The 25,047-nt window shown below is 42.2% G+C and overlaps 1 pseudogene; it reads right to left on the bottom strand.

The window, feature by feature from the left end:
• Window positions 1–22,614, bottom strand: part of LOC130297658 (zinc finger protein 850-like) — a 45,914-nt pseudogene extending 23,300 nt beyond the window's left edge.
• Window positions 22,615–25,047: the final 2,433 nt, after the last annotated feature.

Here is a 25,047-nt window from a genome sequence, read left to right as displayed (position 1 = left end):
CCCTATATCCTGACCTCATATCCCGTCCTCATATGTCGCCCCTATATCCTGACCTCATATCCTGTCCTCATATGTCGCCCCTATATCCTGACCTCATATCCTGTCCTCATATCCCGTCCTCATATGTCGCCCCCTATATCCAGATCTCATATCCCGTCCTCATATGTCGCCCCTATATCCTGACCTCATATCCCGTCCTCATATGTCGCCCCTATATCCTGTCCTCATATCCTGTCCTCATATGTCGCCCCTATATCCAGATCTCATATGCCGTCCTCATATGTCGCCCCTATATTCCGACCTCATATCCTGTCCTCATATGTCGCCCCTATATCCTGTCCTCATATCCTGTCCTCATATGTCACCCCTATATCCAGACCTCATACCCTGTTCTCATATCTCGCCCCTATATCCCGACCTCATATCCCGTCCTCATATGTTGTCCCTATATTCCGACCTCATATCCTGATCTCATATCCTGTCCTCATATGTCGCCCCTATATCCTGACCTCATATGTCGCCCCTATATCCTGTCCTCATATGTCGCCCCTATATCCTGTCCTCATATGTCACCCCTATATCCTGACCTCATATGTCGCCACTATATCCTGTCCTCATATGTTGCGCCTATATCCTGACCTCATATCCTGTCCTCATATGTCGCCCCTATATCCAGATCTCATACCCTGTCCTCATATGTCGCCCCTATATCCTGACCTCATATCCCGTCCTCATATGTCGCCCCTATATCCCGACCTCATATCCCGTCCTCATATGTCGCCCCTATATCCCGTCCTCATATGTCGCCCCTATATCCTGTCCTCATATCCCATCCTCAAATGTCGCCCCTATAACCTGACCTCTTATCTTGTCCTCATATGTCGCCCCTATATCCTGTCCTCATATGTCGCCCCTATATCCTGACCTCATATCCTGTCCTCATATGTCGCCCCTATATCCTGACCTCATATCCTGTCCTCATATGTCGCCCATATATCCTGACCTCATATCCTGTCCTTATATGTCGCCCCTATATCCTGTCCTCATATCCCATCCTCATATGTCGCCCCTATATCCTGACCTCATATCCTGTCCTCATATGTCGCCCCTATAACCTGACCTCATATCCTGTCCTCATATGTCGCCACTATATCCTGTCCTCATATGTTGCCCCTATATCCTGACCTCATATCCTGTCCTCATATGTCGCCCCTATATCCTGTCCTCATATCCCGTCCTCATATGTCGCCCCTATATCCTGTCCTCATATGTCGCCACTATATCCTGTCCTCATATGTCGCCCCTATATCCTGTCCTCATATCCTGTCCTAATATGTCGCCACTATATCCTGTCCCTCATATGTCGCCCCTATATCCTGACCTCATATCCTGTCCTCATATGTCGCCCCTATATCCTGACCTCATATCCTGTCCTCATATGTCGCCCCTATATTCCTGACCTCATATCCTGTCCTCATATGTCGCCCCCTATATCCTGTCCTCATATCCTGTCCTCATATGTCGCCCCTATATCCTGTCCTCATATGTCGCCCCTATATCCTGTCCTCATATGTCGCCCCTATATCCTGACCTCATATCCTGTCCTCATATGTCGCCCCTATATCCTGTCCTCATATCCTGTCCTCATATGTCGCCCCTATATCCTGTCCTCATATGTCGCCCCTATATCCTGTCCTCATATGTCGCCCCTATATCCTGTCCTCATATGTCGCCCCTATATCCTGTCCTCATATCCTGTCCTCATATGTCGCCACTATATTCTGTCCTCATATGTCGCCCCTATATCCTGTCCTCATATCCTGTCCTCATATGTCGCCCCTATATCCTGTCCTCATATGTCGCCCCTATACCCTGTCCTCATATTTCGTCCCTATATCCAGATCTCGTATACCATTCCCATATCCCTTTCTTATATACTGACTTCATATGCCGTCCCCATATCTTGATCTAATCTCATGTACCCATATCTTGTCCTCATATACTACCTCATATACAGTCCTCATATACTGCCCCATATACAGTCCTCATATACTGCCTCATATACAGTCCTCATATACAGTCCTCATATACAGTCCCCATATACAGTCCTCATATACAGTCCCCATATACTACCTCATATACAGTCCCCATATACTACCTCATATACAGTCCCCATATAACTACCTCATATACTACCTCATATACAGTCCTCATATACTGCCCTCATATACAGTCCTCATATACAGTCCCCCATATACAGTCCTCATATACTACCTCATATACAGTCCTCATAAACTACCTCATATACAGTCCCCATATACTACCTCATATACAGTCCTCATATACAGTCCTCATATACTGCCTCATATACAGTCCTCATATACTACCTCATATACAGTCCCCATATTACTACCTCATATACAGTCCTCATATACTGCCCTCATATACAGGTCCTCATATACTGCCCTCATATACTGCCCTCATATACAGTCCCCATATACAGTCCTCATATACAGTCCCCATATACTACCTCATATACTGCCCTCATATACTGCCCTCATATACTGCCCTCATATACTGCCTCATATACTGCCCTCATATACTGCCCTCATATACTGCCCTCATATACTGCCCTCATATACTGCCCTCATATACAGTCCTCATATACAGTCCTCATATACAGTCCTCATATACAGTCCCCATATACAGTCCCCATATACTACCTCATATACAGTCCCCATATACCTACCTCACATACAGGTCCCTCATATACTACCTCACATACAGTCCTCATATACTACCTCACATACAGTCCTCATATACTACCGTCACATACAGTCCTCATATCCTACCTCACATACAGTCCTCATATCCTACCTCACATACAGTCCTCATATACTACCTCACATACAGTGCTCATATACAGTCCCCATATACTGCCTCATATACAGTCCCCATATACTACCACATATACAGTCCCCATATACTGCCTCATATACAGTCCCCATATACTGCCGCATATACAGTCCCCATATACCTCCTCATATACAGTCCCCATATACAGTCCTCATATACAGTCCTCATATACTGCCTCATATACAGTCCCCATATACAGTACCCATATACAGTACCCATATACTGCCCTCATATACAGTCCTCATATACAGTCCCCATATACTACCTCATATACAGTCCTCATATACAGTCCTCATATACTACCTCATATACAGTCCTCATATACAGTCCCCGTATACTGCCTCATATACAGTCCCCATATACTACCTCATATACAGTCCTCATATACAGTCCCCATATACTGCCTCATATACAGTCCCCATATACTGCCGCATATACAGTCCCCATATACCTCCTCATATACAGTCCCCATATACAGTCCTCATATACTGCCTCATATACAGTCCCCATATACAGTCCTCATATACAGTCCTCATATACAGTTCTCATATACTACCTCATATACAGTCCCCATATACTACCTCATATACAATCCTCATATACAGTCCTCATATACAGTCCTCATATACAGTCCTCATATACAGTCCTCATATACTACCTCATATACAGTCCTCATATACAGTCCCCGTATACTGCCTCATATACAGTCCTCATATACAGTCCTCATATACTGCCTCATATACAGTCCTCATATACTACCTCATATACAGTCCCCATATACAGTTCCCATATACAGTCCCCATATACAGTCCTCATATACAGTCCCCATATACAGTCCCCATATACAGTCCTCATATACAGTCCCCATCTACTACCTCATATACAGTCCTCATATACTACCACATATACAGTCCCCATATACAGTCCCCATATACTGCCTCATATACAGTCCCCATATACTACCTCATATACAGTCCTCATATACAGTCCCCATATACTGCCTCATATACAGTCCCCATATACAGTCCCCATATACAGTCCTCATATACAGTCCCCATATACAGTCCTCATATACAGTCCTCATATACAGTCCTCATATACAGTCCTCATATACAGTCCTCATATACAGTCCTCATATACAGTCCTCATATACTGCCCTCATATACTACCACATATACAGTCCCCATATACTGCCTCATATACAGTCCTCATATACAGTCCCCATATACGTCCTCATATACAGTCCCCATAGACGTCCTCATATACAGTCCCCATATACGTCCTCATATACAGTCCCCATATACGTCCTCATATACAGTCCCCATATACTACCAGTCCTCATATACAGTCTTCATATACTGCCTCACACACAGTCCTCATATACTGCCTCACATACAGTCCCCATATACTACCTCATATACAGTCCCCATATACTGACTCATATACAGTCCCCATATACTGACTCATATACAGTCCCCATATACTACCAGTCCTCATATACAGTCTTCATATACTGCCTCACACACAGTCCTCATATACTACCACATATACAGTCCCCATATACTGCCTCACACACAGTCCTCATATACTGCCTCACATACAATCCCCATATACTACCTCATATACAGTCCCCATATACTGACTCATATACAGTCCTCATATACAGTCCCCATATACTACCTCATATACAGTCCCCATATACTACCTCATATACAGTCCCCATATACTACCTCATATACAGTCCTCATATACAGTCCCCATATACTACCTCATACACAGTCCTCATTTACAGTCCTCATATACAGTCCCCATATACTACCTCATATAGAGTCCCCTTATACTATCTCATATACAGTCCTCATATCCTACCTCATATACAGTCCTCATATCCTACCTCATATACAGTCCTCATATCCTACCTCATATACAGTCCTCATATCCTACCTCATATAGTCCCCATATACTGCCTCATATACAGTCCTCATATACTGCCTCATATACAGTCCCCATATACTACCTCATATACAGTCCTCAAATACTACATCATATACAGTCCCCATATACTGCCTCATATACAGTCATCATATACAGTCCTTATATACTACATCATATACAGTCCTCATATACAGTTCCCATATACAGTCCCCATATACAGTCCCCATATACAGTCCCCATATACAGTCCCCATATACAGTCCCCATATACAGTCCCCATATACTACCTCATATACAGTCCCCATATACTACCTCATTCATCACTATGGAAACAAGGATAGCGCCACCACCAGGGTAGAGCAAAGCAACAACCAGACGACTACATCACTATGGAAACAAGGAGAGCGCCACCACCAGGAAGAGCAAAGCAACAACCAGACACCTCCATCACTATGGAAACAAGGAGAGCGCCACCACCAGGAAGAGCAAAGTAACAACCAGACACCTCTATAACTATGGAAACAAGGAGAGCGCCACCACCAGGAAGAGCAAAGCAACAACCAGACACCTCTATAACTATGGAAACAAGGAGAGCGCCACCACCAGGAAGAGCAAAGTAACAACCAGACACCTCCAACACTATGGAAACAAGGAGAGCGCCACCACCAGGAAGAGCAAAGTAACAACCAGACACCTCCATCACTATGGTAACAAGGAGAGCGCCACCACCAGGAAGAGCAAAGCAACAACCAGACACCTCCATCACTATGGAAACAAGGAGAGCGCCACCACCAGGAAGAGCAAAGCAACAACTAGACACCTCCATCACTATGGAAACAAGGAGAGCGCCACCACCAAGAGCAAAGCAACAACTAGACACCTCCATCACTATGGAAACAAGGAGAGCGCCACCACCAGGAAGAGCAAAGCAACAACTAGACACCTCCATCACTATGGAAACAAGGAGAGCGCCACCACCAGGAAGAGCAAAGTAACAACCAGACACCTCCATCACTATGGTAACAAGGAGAGCGCCACCACCAGGAAGAGCAAAGCAACAACCAGACACCTCCATCACTATGGAAACAAGGAGAGCGCCACCACCAGGAAGAGCAAAGCAACAACTAGACACCTCCATCACTATGGAAACAAGGAGAGCGCCACCACCAAGAGCAAAGCAACAACTAGACACCTCCATCACTATGGAAACAAGGAGAGCGCCACCACCAGGAAGAGCAAAGCAACAACTAGACACCTCCATCACTATGGAAACAAGGAGAGCGCCACCACCAAGAAGAGCAAAGCAACAACTAGACACCTCCATCACTATGGAAACAAGGAGAGCGCCACCACCAGGAAGAGCAAAGCAACAACTAGACACCTCCATCACTATGGAAACAAGGAGAGCGCCACCACCAGGAAGAGCAAAGTAACAACCAGACACCTCCATCGCTATGGAAACAAGGAGAGCGCCACCACCAGGAAGAGCAAAGCAACAACCAGACACCTCCATCGCTATGGAACCAAGGAAAGCGCCACCACCAGGAAGAGCAAAGCAACAACCAGACACCTCCATCACTATGGAAACAAGGAGAGCGCCACCACCAGGAAGAGCAAAGCAACAACCAGACACCTCCATCACTATGGAAACAAGGAGAGCGCCACCACCAGGAAGAGCAAAGTAACAACCAGACACCTCCATCACTATGGAAACAAGGAGAGCGCCACCACCAGGAAGAGCAAAGCAACAACTAGATGACTGCATCATTATAGAAAAAAGGAGAGCGCCACCACCAGGAAGAGCAATGTAACAACCAGACACCTCCATCGCTATGGAAACAAGGAGAGCGCCACCACCAGGAAGAGCAAAGCAACAACCAGACACCTCCATCACTATGGAAACAAGGAGAGCGCCACCACCAGGAAGAGCAAAGCAACAACCAGACACCTCCATCACTATGGAAACAAGGAGAGCGCCACCACCAGGAAGAGTAAAGTAACAACCAGACACCTCCAACACTATGGAAACAAGGAGAGCGCAACCACCAGGAAGAGCAAAGCAACAACCAGACACCTCCATCACTATGGAAACAAGGAGAGCGCCACCACCAGGAAGAGCAAAGTAACAACCAGACGACTCCATCACTATGGAAACAAGGAGAGCGCCACCACCAGGAAGAGCAAAGTAACAACCAGACATCTCTATAACTATGGAAACAAGGAGAGCGACACCACCAGGAAGAGCAAAGCAACAACTAGACGCCTCCATCACTATGGAAACAAGGAGAGCGCCACCACCAGGAAGAGTAAAGTAACAACTAGACACCTCCATCACTATGGAAACAAGGAGAGCGCCACCACCAGGAAGAGCAAAGTAACAACTAGACACCTCCATCACTATGGAAACAAGGAGAGCGCCACCACCAGGAAGAGCAAAGTAACAACCAGACACCTCCATCACTATGGAAACAAGGACAGTGCCACCACCAGGAAGAGCAAAGCAACAACCAGACACCTCCATCACTATGGAAACAAGGAGAGCGCCACCACCAGGAAGAGCAAAGCAACAACGAGACGATTCCATCACTATGGAAACAAGGAAAGCGCCACCACCAGGAAGAGCAAAGTAACAACCAGACGATTACATCACTATGGAAACAAGGAGAGCGCCACCACCAGGAAGAGCAAAGTAACAACCAGACGACTACATCACTATGGAAACAAGGAGAGCGCCACCACCAGGAAGAGTAAAGTAACAACCAGACACCTCCATCACTATGGAAACAAGGAGAGCGCCACCACCAGGAAGAGCAAAGCAACAACCAGACACCTCCATCACTATGGAAACAAGGAGAGCGCCACCACCAGGAAGAGCAAAGTAACAACCAGACACCTCCATCAATATGGAAACAAGGAGAGCGACACCACCAGGAAGAGCAAAGCAACAACTAGACGCCTCCATCACTATGGAAACAAGGAGAGCGCCACCACCAGGAAGAGTAAAGTAACAACTAGACACCTCCATCACTATGGAAACAAGGAGAGCGCCACCACCAGGAAGAGCAAAGTAACAACTAGACACCTCCATCACTATGGAAACAAGGAGAGCGCCACCACCAGGAAGAGCAAAGTAACAACCAGACACCTCCATCACTATGGAAACAAGGACAGTGCCACCACCAGGAAGAGCAAAGCAACAACCAGACACCTCCATCACTATGGAAACAAGGAGAGCGCCACCACCAGGAAGAGCAAAGCAACAACGAGACGATTCCATCACTATGGAAACAAGGAGAGCGCCACCACCAGGAAGAGCAAAGTAACAACCAGACGATTACATCACTATGGAAACAAGGAGAGCGCCACCACCAGGAAGAGTAAAGTAACAACCAGACACCTCCATCACTATGGAAACAAGGAGAGCGCCACCACCAGGAAGAGCAAAGCAACAACCAGACACCTCCATCACTATGGAAACAAGGAGAGCGCCACCACCAGGAAGAGCAAAGTAACAACCAGACACCTCCATCAATATGGAAACAAGGAGAGCGACACAACAGGAGAGGAACCCTGAACCTCTACATACCTGACCTGTGTACACCGTGTGCTGAAGGACCTGATCTCCTGTCATGTGACCAGTCACATGGGTGGGCGGAGTCAGGCTGAGCTCTGAACCTTTATACACACACAGCTCTACACCATATACTATATACACACACAGCTCTACACCATATACTATATACACACAGCTCTACACCATATACTATATACACACACAGTTCTACACCGTATACTATATACACACCCAGCTCTACACCGTATACTATATACACACCCAGCTCTACACCATATACTATATACACACACAGCTCTACACCATATACTATATACACACACAGCTCTACACCATATACTATATACACACACAGCTCTGCACCATATACTATATACACACAGCTCTACACCATATACTATACACACACAGCTCTACACCATATACTATATACACACACAGCTCTGCACCATATACTATATACACACACAGCTCTGCACCATATACTATATACACACAGCTCTACACCATATACTATATACACAGCTCTACACCATATACTATATACACACAGCTCTGCACCATATACTATATACACACAGCTCTACACCATATACTATATACACAGCTCTACACCATATACTATATACACACAGCTCTACACCATATACTATATACACACAGCTCTACACCATATACTATATACACACACAGCTCTACACCATATACTATATACACACAGCTCTACACCATATACTATATACACACACAGCTCTACACCATATACTATATACACACAGCTCTACACCATATACTATATACACAGACAGCTCTACACCATATACTATATACACACAGCTCTACACCATATACTATATACACACAGCTCTACACCATATACTATATACACACAGCTCTACACCATATACTATATACACACAGCTCTACACCATATACTATATACACAGCTCTACACCATATACTATATACACACACAGCTCTACACCATATACTATATACACACAGCTCTACACCATATACTATATACACACAGCTCTACACCATATACTATATACACAGCTCTACACCATATACTATATACACAGCTCTACACCATATACTATATACACACACAGCTCTACACCATATACTATATACACACACAGCTCTACACCATATACTATATACACACAGCTCTGCACCATATACTATATACACACACAGCTCTGCACCATATACTATATACACACAGCTCTACACCATATACTATATACACACAGCTCTACACCATATACTATATACACACAGCTCTACACCATATACTATATACACACAGCTCTACACCATATACTATATACACACACAGCTCTACACCATATACTATATACACACAGCTCTACACCATATACTATATACACACAGCTCTACACCATATACTATATACACACAGCTCTACACCATATACTATATACACACACAGCTCTGCACCATATACTATATACACACACAGCTCTGCACCATATACTATATACACACACAGCTCTACACCATATACTATATACACACAGCTCTACACCATATACTATATACACACACAGCTCTACACCATATACTATATACACACAGCTCTACACCATATACTATATACACACAGCTCTACACCATATACTATATACACACAGCTCTACACCATATACTATATACACACACAGCTCTACACCATATACTATATACACACAGCTCTACACCATATACTATATACACACACAGCTCTACACCATATACTATATACACACACAGCTCTGCACCATATACTATATACACACACAGCTCTACAACATATACTATATACACACACAGCTCTACACCATATACTATATACACACAGCTCTGCACCATATACTATATACACACAGCTCTACACCATATGCTATATACACAGCTCTACACCATATACTATATACACACATCTCTACACCATATACTATATACACACAGCTCTACACCGTATACTATATACACACACAGCTCTACACCGTATACTATATACACACACAGCTCTACACCATATACTATATACACACACAGCTCTACACCATATACTATATACACACAGCTCTACACCATATACTATATACACACACAGCTCTACACCATATACTATATACACACAGCTCTACACCATATACTATATACACACACAGCTCTGCACCATATACTATATACACACACAGCTCTGCACCATATACTATATACACACACAGCTCTACACCATATACTATATACACACACAGCTCTACACCGTATACTATATACACACAGCTCTACACCATATACTATATACACACACAGCTCTGCACCATATACTATATACACACAGCTCTACACCATATGCTATATACACAGCTCTACACCATATGCTATATACACAGCTCTACACCATATACTATATACACACAGCTCTACACCATATACTATATACACACAGCTCTACACCGTATACTATATACACACACAGCTCTACACCATATACTATATACACACACAGCTCTACACCATATACTATATACACACACAGCCCTGCACCATATACTATATACACACAGCTCTACACCATATACTATATACACACACAGCTCTACACCATATACTATATACACACACAGCTCTACACCATATACTATATACACACAGCTCTACACCATATACTATACACACACAGCTCTACACCATATACTATATACACACAGCTCTGCACCATATACTATATACACACACAGCTCTACACCATATACTATATACACACACAGCTCTACACCATATACTATATACACACAGCTCTACACCATATACTATATACACACAGCTCTACACCATATACTATATACACACAGCTCTACACCATATACTATATACACACGGCTCTACACCATATACTATATACACACACAGCTCTACACCATATACTATATACACACAGCTCTACACCACATACTATATACACACACAGCTCTACACCATATACTATATACACACAGCTCTACACCATATACTATATACACACAGCTCTACACCATATACTATATACACACAGCTCTACACCGTATACTATATACACACAGCTCTACACCATATACTATATACACACAGCTCTACACCATATACTATATACACACAGCTCTACACCATATACTATATACACACAGCTCTACACCATATACTATATACACACCCAGCTCTGCACCATATACTATATACACACACAGCTCTACACCATATACTATAAACACACAGCTCTACACCATATACTATATACACACAGCTCTACACCATATACTATATACACACGGCTCTACACTCAAGAAGACTCAACAGGCCTCCCCCAGGGGTAACTGCTACTAGGACACCTTAGAAAAGGCCAGTTACATGGACAGAAGTATTGTGACCAGTGGCGAAGGAACCCCCACAAATCTGTGGGACTGTCAGGGGGACCAGGAGTGTATGTGTTACCGCTGTGTGTATATAGTATATGGTGTAGAGCTGTGTGTGTATATAGTATATGGTGTAGAGCTGTGTGTATATAGTATATGGTGTAGAGCTGTGTGTATATAGTATATGGTGCAGAGCTGTGTGTGTATATAGTATATGGTGTAGAGCTGTGTGTGTATATAGTATATGGTGTAGAGCTGTGTGTATATAGTATATGGTGTAGAGCTGTGTGTGTATATAGTATATGGTGCAGAGCTGTGTGTGTATATAGTATATGGTGTAGAGCTGTGTGTGTATATAGTATATGGTGTAGAGCTGTGTGTATATAGTATATGGTGTAGAGCTGTGTGTATATAGTATATGGTGTAGAGCTGTGGGTGTATATAGTATATGGTGCAGAGCTGTGTGTATATAGTATATGGTGCAGAGCTGTGTGTATATAGTATATGGTGTAGAGCTGTGTGTATATAGTATATGGTGTAGAGCTGTGTGTATATAGTATATGGTGTAGAGCTGTGTATATAGTATATGGTGTAGAGCTGTGTGTATATAGTATATGGTGTAGAGCTGTGTGTGTATATAGTATATGGTGTAGAGCTGTGTGTATATAGTATATGGTGTAGAGCTGTGTGTATATAGTGTAGAGCTGTGTGTATATAGTATATGGTGTAGAGCTGTGTGTATAGTATATGGTGCAGAGCTGTGTGTATATAGTATATGGTGTAGAGCTGTGTGTGTATATAGTATATGGTGTAGAGCTGTGTATATATAGTATATGGTGTAGAGCTGTGTGTATATAGTATATGGTGTAGAGCTGTGTGTGTATATAGTATATGGTGTAGAGCTGTGTGTGTATATAGTATATGGTGTAGAGCTGTGTGTGTATATAGTATATGGTGTAGAGCTGGGTGTGTATATAGTATATGGTGTAGAGCTGGGTGTATATAGTATATGGTGTAGAGCTGTGTGTGTATATAGTATATGGTGCAGAGCTGTGTGTGTATAGTATATGGTGTAGAGCTGTGTGTGTATATAGTATATGGTGTAGAGCTGTGTGTATATAGTATATGGTGTAGAGCTGTGTGTATATAGTATATGGTGTAGAGCTGTGTGTGTATAGTATACAGTGTAGAGCTGTGTGTATATAGTATATGGTGCAGAGCTGTGTGTGTATATAGTATATGGTGTAGAGCTGTGTGTGTATATAGTATATGGTGTAGAGCTGTGTGTATATAGTATATGGTGTAGAGCTGTGTGTATATAGTATATGGTGTAGAGCTGTGTGTATATAGTATATGGTGTAGAGCTGTGTGTGTATATAGTATATGGTGTAGAGCTGTGTGTATATAGTATATGGTGTAGAGCTGTGTGTGTATATAGTATATGGTGCAGAGCTGTGTGTGTATATAGTATATGGTGTAGAGCTGTGTGTATATAGTATATGGTGTAGAGCTGTGTGTATATAGTATATGGTGTAGAGCTGTGTGTGTATATAGTATATGGTGCAGAGCTGTGTGTGTATATAGTATATGGTGCAGAGCTGTGTGTGTATATAGTATATGGTGCAGAGCTGTGTGTGTATATAGTATATGGTGTGGAGCTGTGTGTATATAGTATACGGTGTAGAGCTGTGTGTGTATATAGTATACGGTGTAGAGCTGTGTGTATATAGTATATGGTGCAGAGCTGTGTGTGTATATAGTATATGGTGTAGAGCTGTGTGTATATAGTATACGGTGTAGAGCTGTGTGTGTATATAGTATACGGTGTAGAGCTGTGTGTATATAGTATATGGTGTAGAGCTGGGTGTGTATATAGTATACGGTGTAGAGCTGTGTGTGTATATAGTATACGGTGTAGAGCTGTGTGTATATAGTATATGGTGTAGAGCTGTGTGTGTATATAGTATATGGTGTAGAGCTGTGTGTATATAGTATATGGTGTAGAGCTGTGTGTGTATATAGTATATGGTGTAGAGCTGTGTGTGTATATAGTATATGGTGTAGAGCTGTGTGTGTGTATATAGTATATGGTGTAGAGCTGTGTGTGTATATAGTATATGGTGTAGAGCTGTGTGTATAGTATATGGTGCAGAGCTGTGTGTATATAGTATATGGTGCAGAGCTGTGTGTGTATATAGTATATGGTGCAGAGCTGTGTGTGTATATAGTATATGGTGCAGAGCTGTGTGTGTATATAGTATATGGTGTAGAGCTGTGTGTATATAGTATATGGTGTAGAGCTGTGTGTATATAGTATACGGTGTAGAGCTGTGTGTGTATATAGTATATGGTGTAGAGCTGTGTGTATATAGTATATGGTGTAGAGCTGTGTGTGTATATAGTATATGGTGTAGAGCTGTGTGTGTATATAGTATAGGGTGCAGAGCTGTGTGTGTATATAGTATACGGTGTAGAGCTGTGTGTATATAGTATATGGTGCAGAGCTGTGTGTGTATATAGTATATGGTGCAGAGCTGTGTGTGTATATAGTATATGGTGTAGAGCTGTGTGTATATAGTATATGGTGCAGAGCTGTGTGTGTATATAGTATATGGTGCAGAGCTGTGTGTGTATATAGTATATGGTGTAGAGCTGTGTGTGTATATAGTATATGGTGTAGAGCTGTGTGTATATAGTATATGGTGTAGAGCTGTGTGTATATAGTATGTGGTGTAGAGCTGTGTGTATATAGTATGTGGTGTAGAGCTGTGTGTATATAGTATATGGCGTAGAGCTGTGTGTGTATATAGTATATGGTGTAGAGCTGTGTGTGTATATAGTATTTGGTGCAGAGCTGTGTGTGTATATAGTATTTGGTGTAGAGCTGTGTGTATATAGTATATGGTGTAGAGCTGTGTGTATATAGTATATGGTGTAGAGCTGTGTGTGTATATAGTATATGGTGTAGAGCTGTGTGTGTATATAGTATATGGTGTAGAGCTGTGTGTGTATATAGTATATGGTGTAGAGCTGTGTGTGTATATAGTATATGGTGTAGAGCTGTGTGTGTATATAGTATATGGTGTAGAGCTGTGTGTATATAGTATATGGTGTAGAGCTGTGTGTATATAGTATATGGTGTAGAGCTGTGTGTGTATATAGTATATGGTGTAGAGCTGTGTGTGTATATAGTATATGGTGTAGAGCTGTGTGTATATAGTATATGGTGTAGAGCTGTGTGTGTATATAGTATATGGTGTAGAGCTGTGTGTATATAGTATATGGTGTAGAGCTGTGTGTGTATATAGTATATGGTGTAGAGCTGTGTGTGTATATAGTATACGGTGTAGAGCTGTGTGTGTATATAGTATATGGTGTAGAGCTGTGTGTATATAGTATATGGTGCAGAGCTGTGTGTATATAGTATATGGTGTAGAGCTGTGTGTATATAGTATATGGTGTAGAGCTGTGTGTGTATATAGTATACGGTGTAGAGCTGTGTGTGTATATAGTATATGGTGTAGAGCTGTGTGTATATAGTATATGGTGCAGAGCTGTGTGTGTATATAGTATATGGTGCAGAGCTGTGTGTGTATATAGTATATGGTGTAGAGCTGTGTGTGTATATAGTATATGGTGCAGAGCTGTGTGTGTATATAGTATATGGTGTAGAGCTGTGTGTATATAGTATATGGTGTAGAGCTGTGTGTATATAGTATATGGTGTAGAGCTGTGTGTATATAGTATATGGTGTAGAGCTGTGTGTGTATATAGTATATGGTGTAGAGCTGTGTGTGTGTATAGTATATGGTGTAGAGCTGTGTGTGTATATAGTATACGGTGTAGAGCTGTGTGTATATAGTATATGGTGTAGAGCTGTGTGTATATAGTATATGGTGTAGAGCTGTGTGTGTATATAGTATATGGTGCAGAGCTGTGTGTGTATATAGTATATGGTGTAGAGCTGTGTGTATATAGTATACGGTGTAGAGCTGTGTGTGTATATAGTATATGGTGTAGAGCTGTGTGTATATAGTATATGGTGTAGAGCTGTGTGTGTATATAGTATATGGTGCAGAGCTGTGTGTGTATATAGTATATGGTGTAGAGCTGTGTGTGTATATAGTATATGGTGTAGAGCTGTGTGTATATAGTATATGGTGTAGAGCTGTGTGTATATAGTATATGGTGTAGAGCTGTGTGTATATAGTATATGGTGTAGAGCTGTGTGTGTATATAGTATATGGTGTAGAGCTGTGTGTGTGTATAGTATATGGTGTAGAGCTGTGTGTGTATATAGTATACGGTGTAGAGCTGTGTGTATATAGTATATGGTGCAGAGCTGTGTGTATATAGTATATGGTGTAGAGCTGTGTGTGTATATAGTATATGGTGCAGAGCTGTGTGTGTATATAGTATATGGTGTAGAGCTGTGTGTATATAGTATATGGTGCAGAGCACACCCCCCCCCCCCCCCCCACTAAGAAGGACCATCTTGACGGTCATTAAGAAATAAAAAAAAACAATAACCCTTTGACATGTTCTTCAGGAACAAACACCTACGTCCAAAAAGGGCCCGAACATCTACATAAAAAAAAATATAATTTTTATTCAATACATCACATGTACAATATATTCACGAGTTTCGCGCATAATGCTTCATCAGGGGGTGTGGATGGTGGATTGGGATTGAGGAATTTATGTGACCTAAACCAATCATGTTGTGTACGAGCTGGGACTGAGACTCGATGGGAGTGAAACATGTTTAAACAACATAATAAAAGTTTTTTTGAATTACACGACGACAATGTTTATTTCTGCATTTTTCCTTTTTCGCTTCTCAAGTGCCTTAACTTTTTTTTCCCCCCATCCACAGACTCATACGTTAAAGCAGTGGTCTCAAACTGTGGCCCTCCAGAAGTTGCAATACTTTAACTCCCAGCATACAACTTAAGAGCTACGATGTTAACCAGTAGCACACGCACAGAAAATTCCTCCCTTACTTCTCTGGATAATCAGAACATATCACATCTTGATTATTTACACAAGTATTTCCCAACCAGTGTTCCCTCAGTCGTTGGCTCTCCGGGCATGCTGGGAGTTGTAGTTTTTTAACAGCTGGAGGCCCACAGTTTGAGACCACTGATGTAGATGGTGATTACTACAGCAACCTGGCTAAACTTAATTGATAGGGCTCCCATTGTTTTTTTATTTTATTAATTAGTTTAAAAAAATGAGTCAAACTATGTCTGCTAAAAAAATAAAATTGCACTATTCTGAACCTTTTTAATATTCTGCCTATGAGGCCGTGTATAACAAGATCTGATTTCTCCTGAAAACATTTCCCACATTCTTTACGTGATGACGGCTTCCCCTGTGTGAATTCTCTTATGTGTGACAAGACGTGATTTCCGATTAAAGCATCTGCCACATTCTGAACACGAAAATGGCTTCTCCCCCGTGTGACTTCTCTGGTGTATAACAAGATCTGATTTCTGGTTAAAACATTTCCCGCATTCTGAACACGAATACGGCTTCATCCCCGTGTGAATTCTCTGGTGTTTAACAAGGTAGGATTTCCTAGTAAAATCTTTCCCACATTCTAAACATGAAACTGGCTTCTCCCCTGTGTGATATCTCTGATGTCTAACAAGATCCGATTTCTTGGTAAAACATTTCTCACATTCTGAACATGAGTATTGCTTCTCCCCAGGGTGAGTTTTTTGATGTTCAACACCTCTTCTGTGACTTTTATTTAGTTTACCATTCTGCGATGAATCAGAAGAAGGGACTGGCTTAGAAGGTTCGGAAGACGGTTCTTTGTTGTGAAGGTCTGAGGGTGTATGTGGGAAATGGTCATGATCTTCATGTGTGACACCGCCACAATCTGCTCCAGATCCAGGAGATATCAGGTGACCCTCTGAGATCCTGGTACAGTCATCTGCCGAAAATATAGATTATTTTATTATTTTTGTATCATAAAACTTATAAATTATAATTATAATAACTATCGTAGTGTCCAACCTCTGCAGATGGAGAATGAGCAGTGGATGTTCAGACACAAATGGAGGAACTAGGGATGCACCGAAATTTTGGCTGCCGAAAACTATCGGCCGAAAATGCCCCATTCTGCATTTTTGGTTAATGGAACTCCGGGCCAAAAATTTCGGGGGTGTGGCCTAAACCCTAAATGACACAGGGCGTACAGGTACGCCCTGGGTGCCAGGGACTTTCCTGTATGCCCCGAGTCCTATGACAGGAGTGCAGGAGCTACGCTTCATAGACCGCGGGTTCCGGATGATTTCAGCAGCCAAGGACCCGCTGGTAATGACGGACATCAGCGATCGCGCTGATGTCCGGCATTAACCCCTCAGATGTTGTGATCATTATTTATCACGACATCTGTGGCGGTTCCGGTGGCTGATCTGATCACCTGCAGCACGGCTACGGGGATCATATCAGCTAAATTGTTGGCCAGAGGTCTCCTCTCCTGCTGCCAGCATGGGGTCTTCTTCTCTGGTCTGCCATCGAGCAGACCAGAGAAGTAGATCACAGATAACGCTGATCAGTGCTATGCTCTATGCATAGCACTGATCTGTATCTGCAATCTAAAGATTGCAGTATCTAGTCTAGGACGATAAAAAGTGTAAAAAAAAAAAAAGTTTTAATAAATCTTCCTATTATAATAGTTTTTTTTTTTAAGTGTTAAAAATGTAAATAAATCATGTTTGGTATCACCAGTTGCGTAAATGCCTCGTTCATAAAAAAAACGAACGTTAATGATCCTGTACGGTGAAAGGCGTAAACATAAAAAAACACCAAAGTCCAAAAATATAGAATTTTAATCAGAATTTTTTTTTTTTTTTAAAGTGATAAAATCAGAACAAGCAAAAAATAAGCCCACAAAACTCCCCGTATACGAAAAAAAAAAAAGTTAGAGGTCAGTAGTTCTGCAAAAAAAGTGGGCGGGGCAATGTATTTTCGGTATTCGACCAAGCACAGCCTAAATTTTCGGTTTCGGGCCATAAGTTCCCTTTTGGTACATCCCCAGTAGGAACTGACTTGTAAAGCAGTGGTCACAAATTGTGGCCCTCCAAGTGTTGTAAAACTACAGCTCCCAGCATGACCGGACAGGGTTGGCAGTCTGGGCATGCTGGGATTGAAGTTTTGCAACACCTGGAGGGCCACAATTTGTGACCACTGCTTTCCAGTCTTCGATATCCGCACATACAATTACACATATGTAATTTTTTTTCAGCCTCAGGCCACAAGGTGATAGGGCCGGGGTAGGGGTAAGACTAGGAAATGTTTTGGAACTTGTTGGATTAAAAAATAAATACATTTAAAAAAAATATCATTTTATTGGCTTCAGTATTTGTAGCTTTACAGATCTCTAAAGGAAGTTGTGTAGTCCTCTCATAGTCAGTGTGGTGTTGTCCCAGCAGCTCTCGGCTCCTCCCTTTCTCCTGACAGGAAGTTGAGTAGCCCTCTTATTGTCAGGGTGGAAGTTAAACTTTATCAGGAGATTTAGGGAAGAATAAGGTGTGTTTACAGCATGCTGTCTTGTGATGAATGTGGTAAATGTGCACAAATCTGAATTTCTGGTGGTTTTAGAACTGGGACAGCTAGGTAAGTAATACTATAGGCTTCTTCAGCATTTTTATCTGACGTCAGAGTACCCCTTTAGATATGGAGGTACGGACCAGATCATGGGATCAAGGGTTGTCTGCGGTAATGACTACTGACCTGGCGGGGGCGCTGTAGGGACGTCCTCTGTACACGGATCATCACCCCTCACATCTGTCTCCTCTTTCACCATTATGTCTGGAGCATTAATGTTCTTCACATCTTTACTCTGATCCATAAGCTGTGAAAGAAATATTGTAGAAGTGACATGGAATGTTCTAGATGAACTGATCCTGAGCACAGGAGCCTCCCAGCTCTTCTACACATCATAGGGAACATATCATGGAACCTTCTCTCCCTTATCTACCTGATAATCCTGGAGGACATTGTCATCTCCTTCTGAAGAATCCTCTGGAGGAAGAGGACGGGGACATCTCTCTGGTTTTGTAGGAAACACATCCAGTGAGTGAATCCATTGTGTATATAGAATAAATGCAGTGTGCGGTGTGTATATAGTCATGTGTATTACCTGCTGATGTGAGGGGCTGCTGATCCTCCATCATGACTATGTCCGCTATGTACTGATCCTTGTGTCCTTCTAAATACTCCCACTCCTCCATGGAGAAATAGACGGCCACGTCCTGACACCTTATAGGAACCTGACACACACAATGATACAGTCATCACCCCCATCCCTTCATAGCGTTACTGTATAATGTCCCAGCATTCCCAGCAGGGTCACCTCTCCAGTCAGCAGCTCCACCATCTTGTTGGTGAGTTCTAGGATCTTCTGCTCATTCATCTCCTCATGTATCAGGGAGTGAGGTGGAGGCCCCGGGATTGGCCTCAGGGTTCTTCCCCATCCTTCACACACAGGGGCCTGATGGCGCCCCCTAGAGGTCTTCTTCACCACTGTGTAATCCTGGTTATGGGGACACAATAATACATATCACTACATACATCCCGGAATCCCTCACCTCTCCAGTCATATCATGTGATTACCATAGAGAAGAATGAGGTCATGTGACATCACTCCCAGAATCCCTCACCTCTCCAGTCATATCATGTGATTACCATAGAGGAGAATGAGGTCATGTGACATCACTCCCAGAATCCCTCACCTCTCCAGTCATATCATGTGATTACCATAGAGGAGAATGAGGTCATGTGACATCACTCCCAGCATCCCTCACCTCTCCAGTCATATCATGTGATTACCATAGAGGAGAATGAGGTCATGTGACTTCACTCCCAGAATCCCTCACCTCTCCAGTCATATCATGTGATTACCATAGAGAAGAATGAGGTCATGTGACATCATTCCCAGAATCCCTCACCTCTCCAGTCATGTCATGTGATTACCATAGAGAAGAATGAGGTCATGTGACATCACTCCCAGAATCCCTCACCTCTCCAGTCATATCATGTGATTACCATAGAGAAGAATGAGGTCATGTGACATCACTCCCAGAATCCCTCACCTCTCCAGTCATATCATGTGATTACCATAGAGAAGAATGAGGTCATGTGACATCACTCCCAGAATCCCTCACCTCTCCAGTCATATCATGTGATTACCATAGAGGAGAATGAGGTCATGTGACATCACTCCCAGCATCCCTCTCCTCTCCAGTCATATCATGTGATTACCATAGAGAAGAATGAGGTCATGTGACATCACTCCCAGCATCCCTCACCTCTCCAGTCATATCATGTGATTACCATAGAGAAGAATGAGGTCATGTGACATCACTCCCAGAATCCCTCACCTTTCCAGTCATATCATGTGATTACCATAGAGAAGAATGAGGTCATGTGACATCACTCCCAGAATCCCTCACCTCTCCAGTCATATCATGTGATTACCATAGAGAAGAATGAGGTCATATGACATCACTCCCAGAATCCCTCACCTCTCCGGTCATATCATGTGATTACCATAGAGAAGAATGAGGTCATGTGACATCATTCCCAGAATCCCTCACCTCTCCGGTCATATCATGTGATTAAAATAGAGAAGAATGAGGTCATGTGACATCACTCCCAGAATCCCTCACCTCTCCGGTCATATCATGTGATTACCATAGAGAAGAATGAGGTCATGTGACATCACTCCCAGCATCCCTCACCTCTCCGGTAAGCTGGAAGAGTATCTCTATGGTGAGGTGTATTATCCTCTCCGCCATCTTGTCTCTGTCCTTCTCCATCCTTGAAGGGTCAGTCAGGAAAAGTATCTTAAATAGGATCCTATAATGTGGAAAGAAGAGCAGACAATTGAGGGGTACATACACGAGGGGTACACACACACACGAGGGACACACATGAGGAGTACACACACGAGGGGTATATACATGAGCGGTACATACACGAGGACTATATACATGAGGGGTACATACACGAGGGGTACATACACGAGGGGTACATACACGAGGGGTACATACACGAGGGGTACATACACGAGGGGTACATACACGAGGGGTACATACACGAGGGGTACATACACGAGGGGTACATACACGAGGGGTACATACACGAGGGGTACATACATGAGGGGTACATACATGAGGGGTACATACATGAGGGGTACATACATGAGGGGTACATACATGAGGGGTACATACATGAGGGGTACATACATGAGGACTATATACATGAGGGGAACTCTGCGCTGTGATTGGTTAATTATCTCTGCGCTGTGATTGGTTAATTATCTCTGCGCTGTGATTGGTTGCTGTGGTAAATCTGTTTCTCTCGTCTCCATTGTGTGTGATGGAGCCGGAATGTTCTAAGGTTCTGTTCACACAGGATTATACAGGAAACATAGTAACCATGGCAACAGACGGCAGCTACAGAAGCCTGTGAGGGAGAAAACATCCACAGGAGGGCGACACCGAGAACTGAGGAAACTCCACATACCTGACCTGTGTACAGGAGCCTGTGCTGAAGGACCTGATGGCATGTCATGTGACCAGTCACATGGGTGGGCGGAGTCAGGCTGAGCCCTGAACCTTTATACACAACACTCTGCACTGTATACTGTATATACAACTGTACACCGTATACTATATACACACAGCTCTGCACCATATACTATATACACACAGCTCTGCACCATATACTATATACACACAGCTCTACACCATATACTATATACACACAGCTCTACACCATATACTATATACACAGCTCTACACCATATACTATATACACACAGCTCTACACCATATACTATATACACACAGCTCTACACCGTATACTATATACACACAGCTCTACACCGTATACTATATACACACACAGCTCTGCACCATATACTATATACACACACAGCTCTGCACCATATACTATATACACACACAGCTCTACACCATATACTATATACACACAGCTCTACACCATATACTATATACACACAGCTCTACACCATATACTATATACACACAGCTCTACACCATATACTATATACACACACAGCTCTACACCATATACTATATACACACACAGCTCTACACCATATACTATATACACACACATCTCTACACCATATACTATATACACACACATCTCTACACCGTATACTATATACACACACATCTCTACACCGTATACTATATACACACAGCTCTACACCGTATACTATATACACACACAGCTCTACACCATATACTATATACACACACAGCTCTACACCGTATACTATATACACACACATCTCTACACCATATACTATATACACACACAGCTCTACACCATATACTATACACACACAGCTCTGCACCATATACTATATACACACAGCTCTACACCATATACTATATACACACAGCTCTACACCATATACTATATACACACACAGCTCTACACCATATACTATATACACACACATCTCTACACCATATACTATATACACACACATCTCTACACCATATACTATATACACACACATCTCTACACCATATACTATATACACACACAGCTCTACACCATAAACTATATACACACAGCTCTGCACCATATACTATATACACACAGCTCTGCACCATATACTATATACACACAGCTCTACACCATATACTATACACACACAGCTCTACACCATATACTATATACACACACAGCTCTACACCATAATACTATATACACACAGCTCTACACCATATACTATATACACACAGCTCTACACCATATACTATATACACACACAGCTCTACACCATATACTATATACACACACAGCTCTACACCACATACTATATACACACACAGCTCTACACCACGTACTATATACACACAGCTCTACACCATATACTATATACACACACAGCTCTACACCATATACTATATACACACACAGCTCTACACCATATACTATATACACACACAGCTCTACACCATATACTATATACACACACAGCTCTACACCATATACTATATACACACAGCTCTACACCATATACTATATACACACAGCTCTGCACCATATACTATATACACACAGCTCTACACCATATACTATACACACACAGCTCTACACCATATACTATATACACACAGCTCTGCACCATATACTATATACACACACAGCTCTACACCACATACTATATACACACAGCTCTACACCATATACTATATACACACACAGCTCTACACCATATACTATATACACACACAGCTCTACACCATATACTATATACACACACAGCTCTACACCATATACTATACACACACAGCTCTACACCATATACTATACACACACAGCTCTGCACCATATACTATACACACACAGCTCTACACCATATACTATATACACACAGCTCTACACCGTATACTATATACACACAGCTCTGCACCGTATACTATATACACACAGCTCTGCACCGTATACTATATACACACAGCTCTGCACCGTATACTATATACACACAGCTCTACACCGTATACTATATACACACACAGCTCTACACCATATACTATATACACACAGCTCTACACCATATACTATATACACACAGCTCTGCACCATATACTATATACACACACAGCTCTGCACCATATACTATATACACACACAGCTCTGCACCATATACTATATACACACACAGCTCTGCACCATATACTATATACACACACAGCTCTGCACCATATACTATATACACACACAGCTCTACACCATATACTATATACACACAGCTCTGCAACCGTATACTATATACACACAGCTCTACACCATATACTATATACACACAGCTCTGCACCATATACTATATACACACAGCTCTACACCATATACTATATACACACACAGCTCTACACCATATACTATATACACACACAGCTCTGCACCATATACTATATACACACAGCTCTACACCATATACTATATACACACACAGCTCTACACCATATACTATATACACACACAACACAGCTCTGCACCATATACTATATACACACACAGCTCTACACCATAATACTATATACACACACAGCTCTACACCACATACTATATACACACACAGCTCTACACCATATACTATATACACACACAGCTCTACACCATATACTATATACACACAGCTCTACACCAT

The sequence above is a fragment of the Hyla sarda genome, chromosome 13, assembly GCF_029499605.1.
Source record: "Hyla sarda isolate aHylSar1 chromosome 13, aHylSar1.hap1, whole genome shotgun sequence".
Classification (NCBI taxonomy): Eukaryota; Metazoa; Chordata; class Amphibia; order Anura; family Hylidae; genus Hyla; species Hyla sarda.
This window is presented reverse-complemented; position numbering and strand designations above follow the sequence as displayed.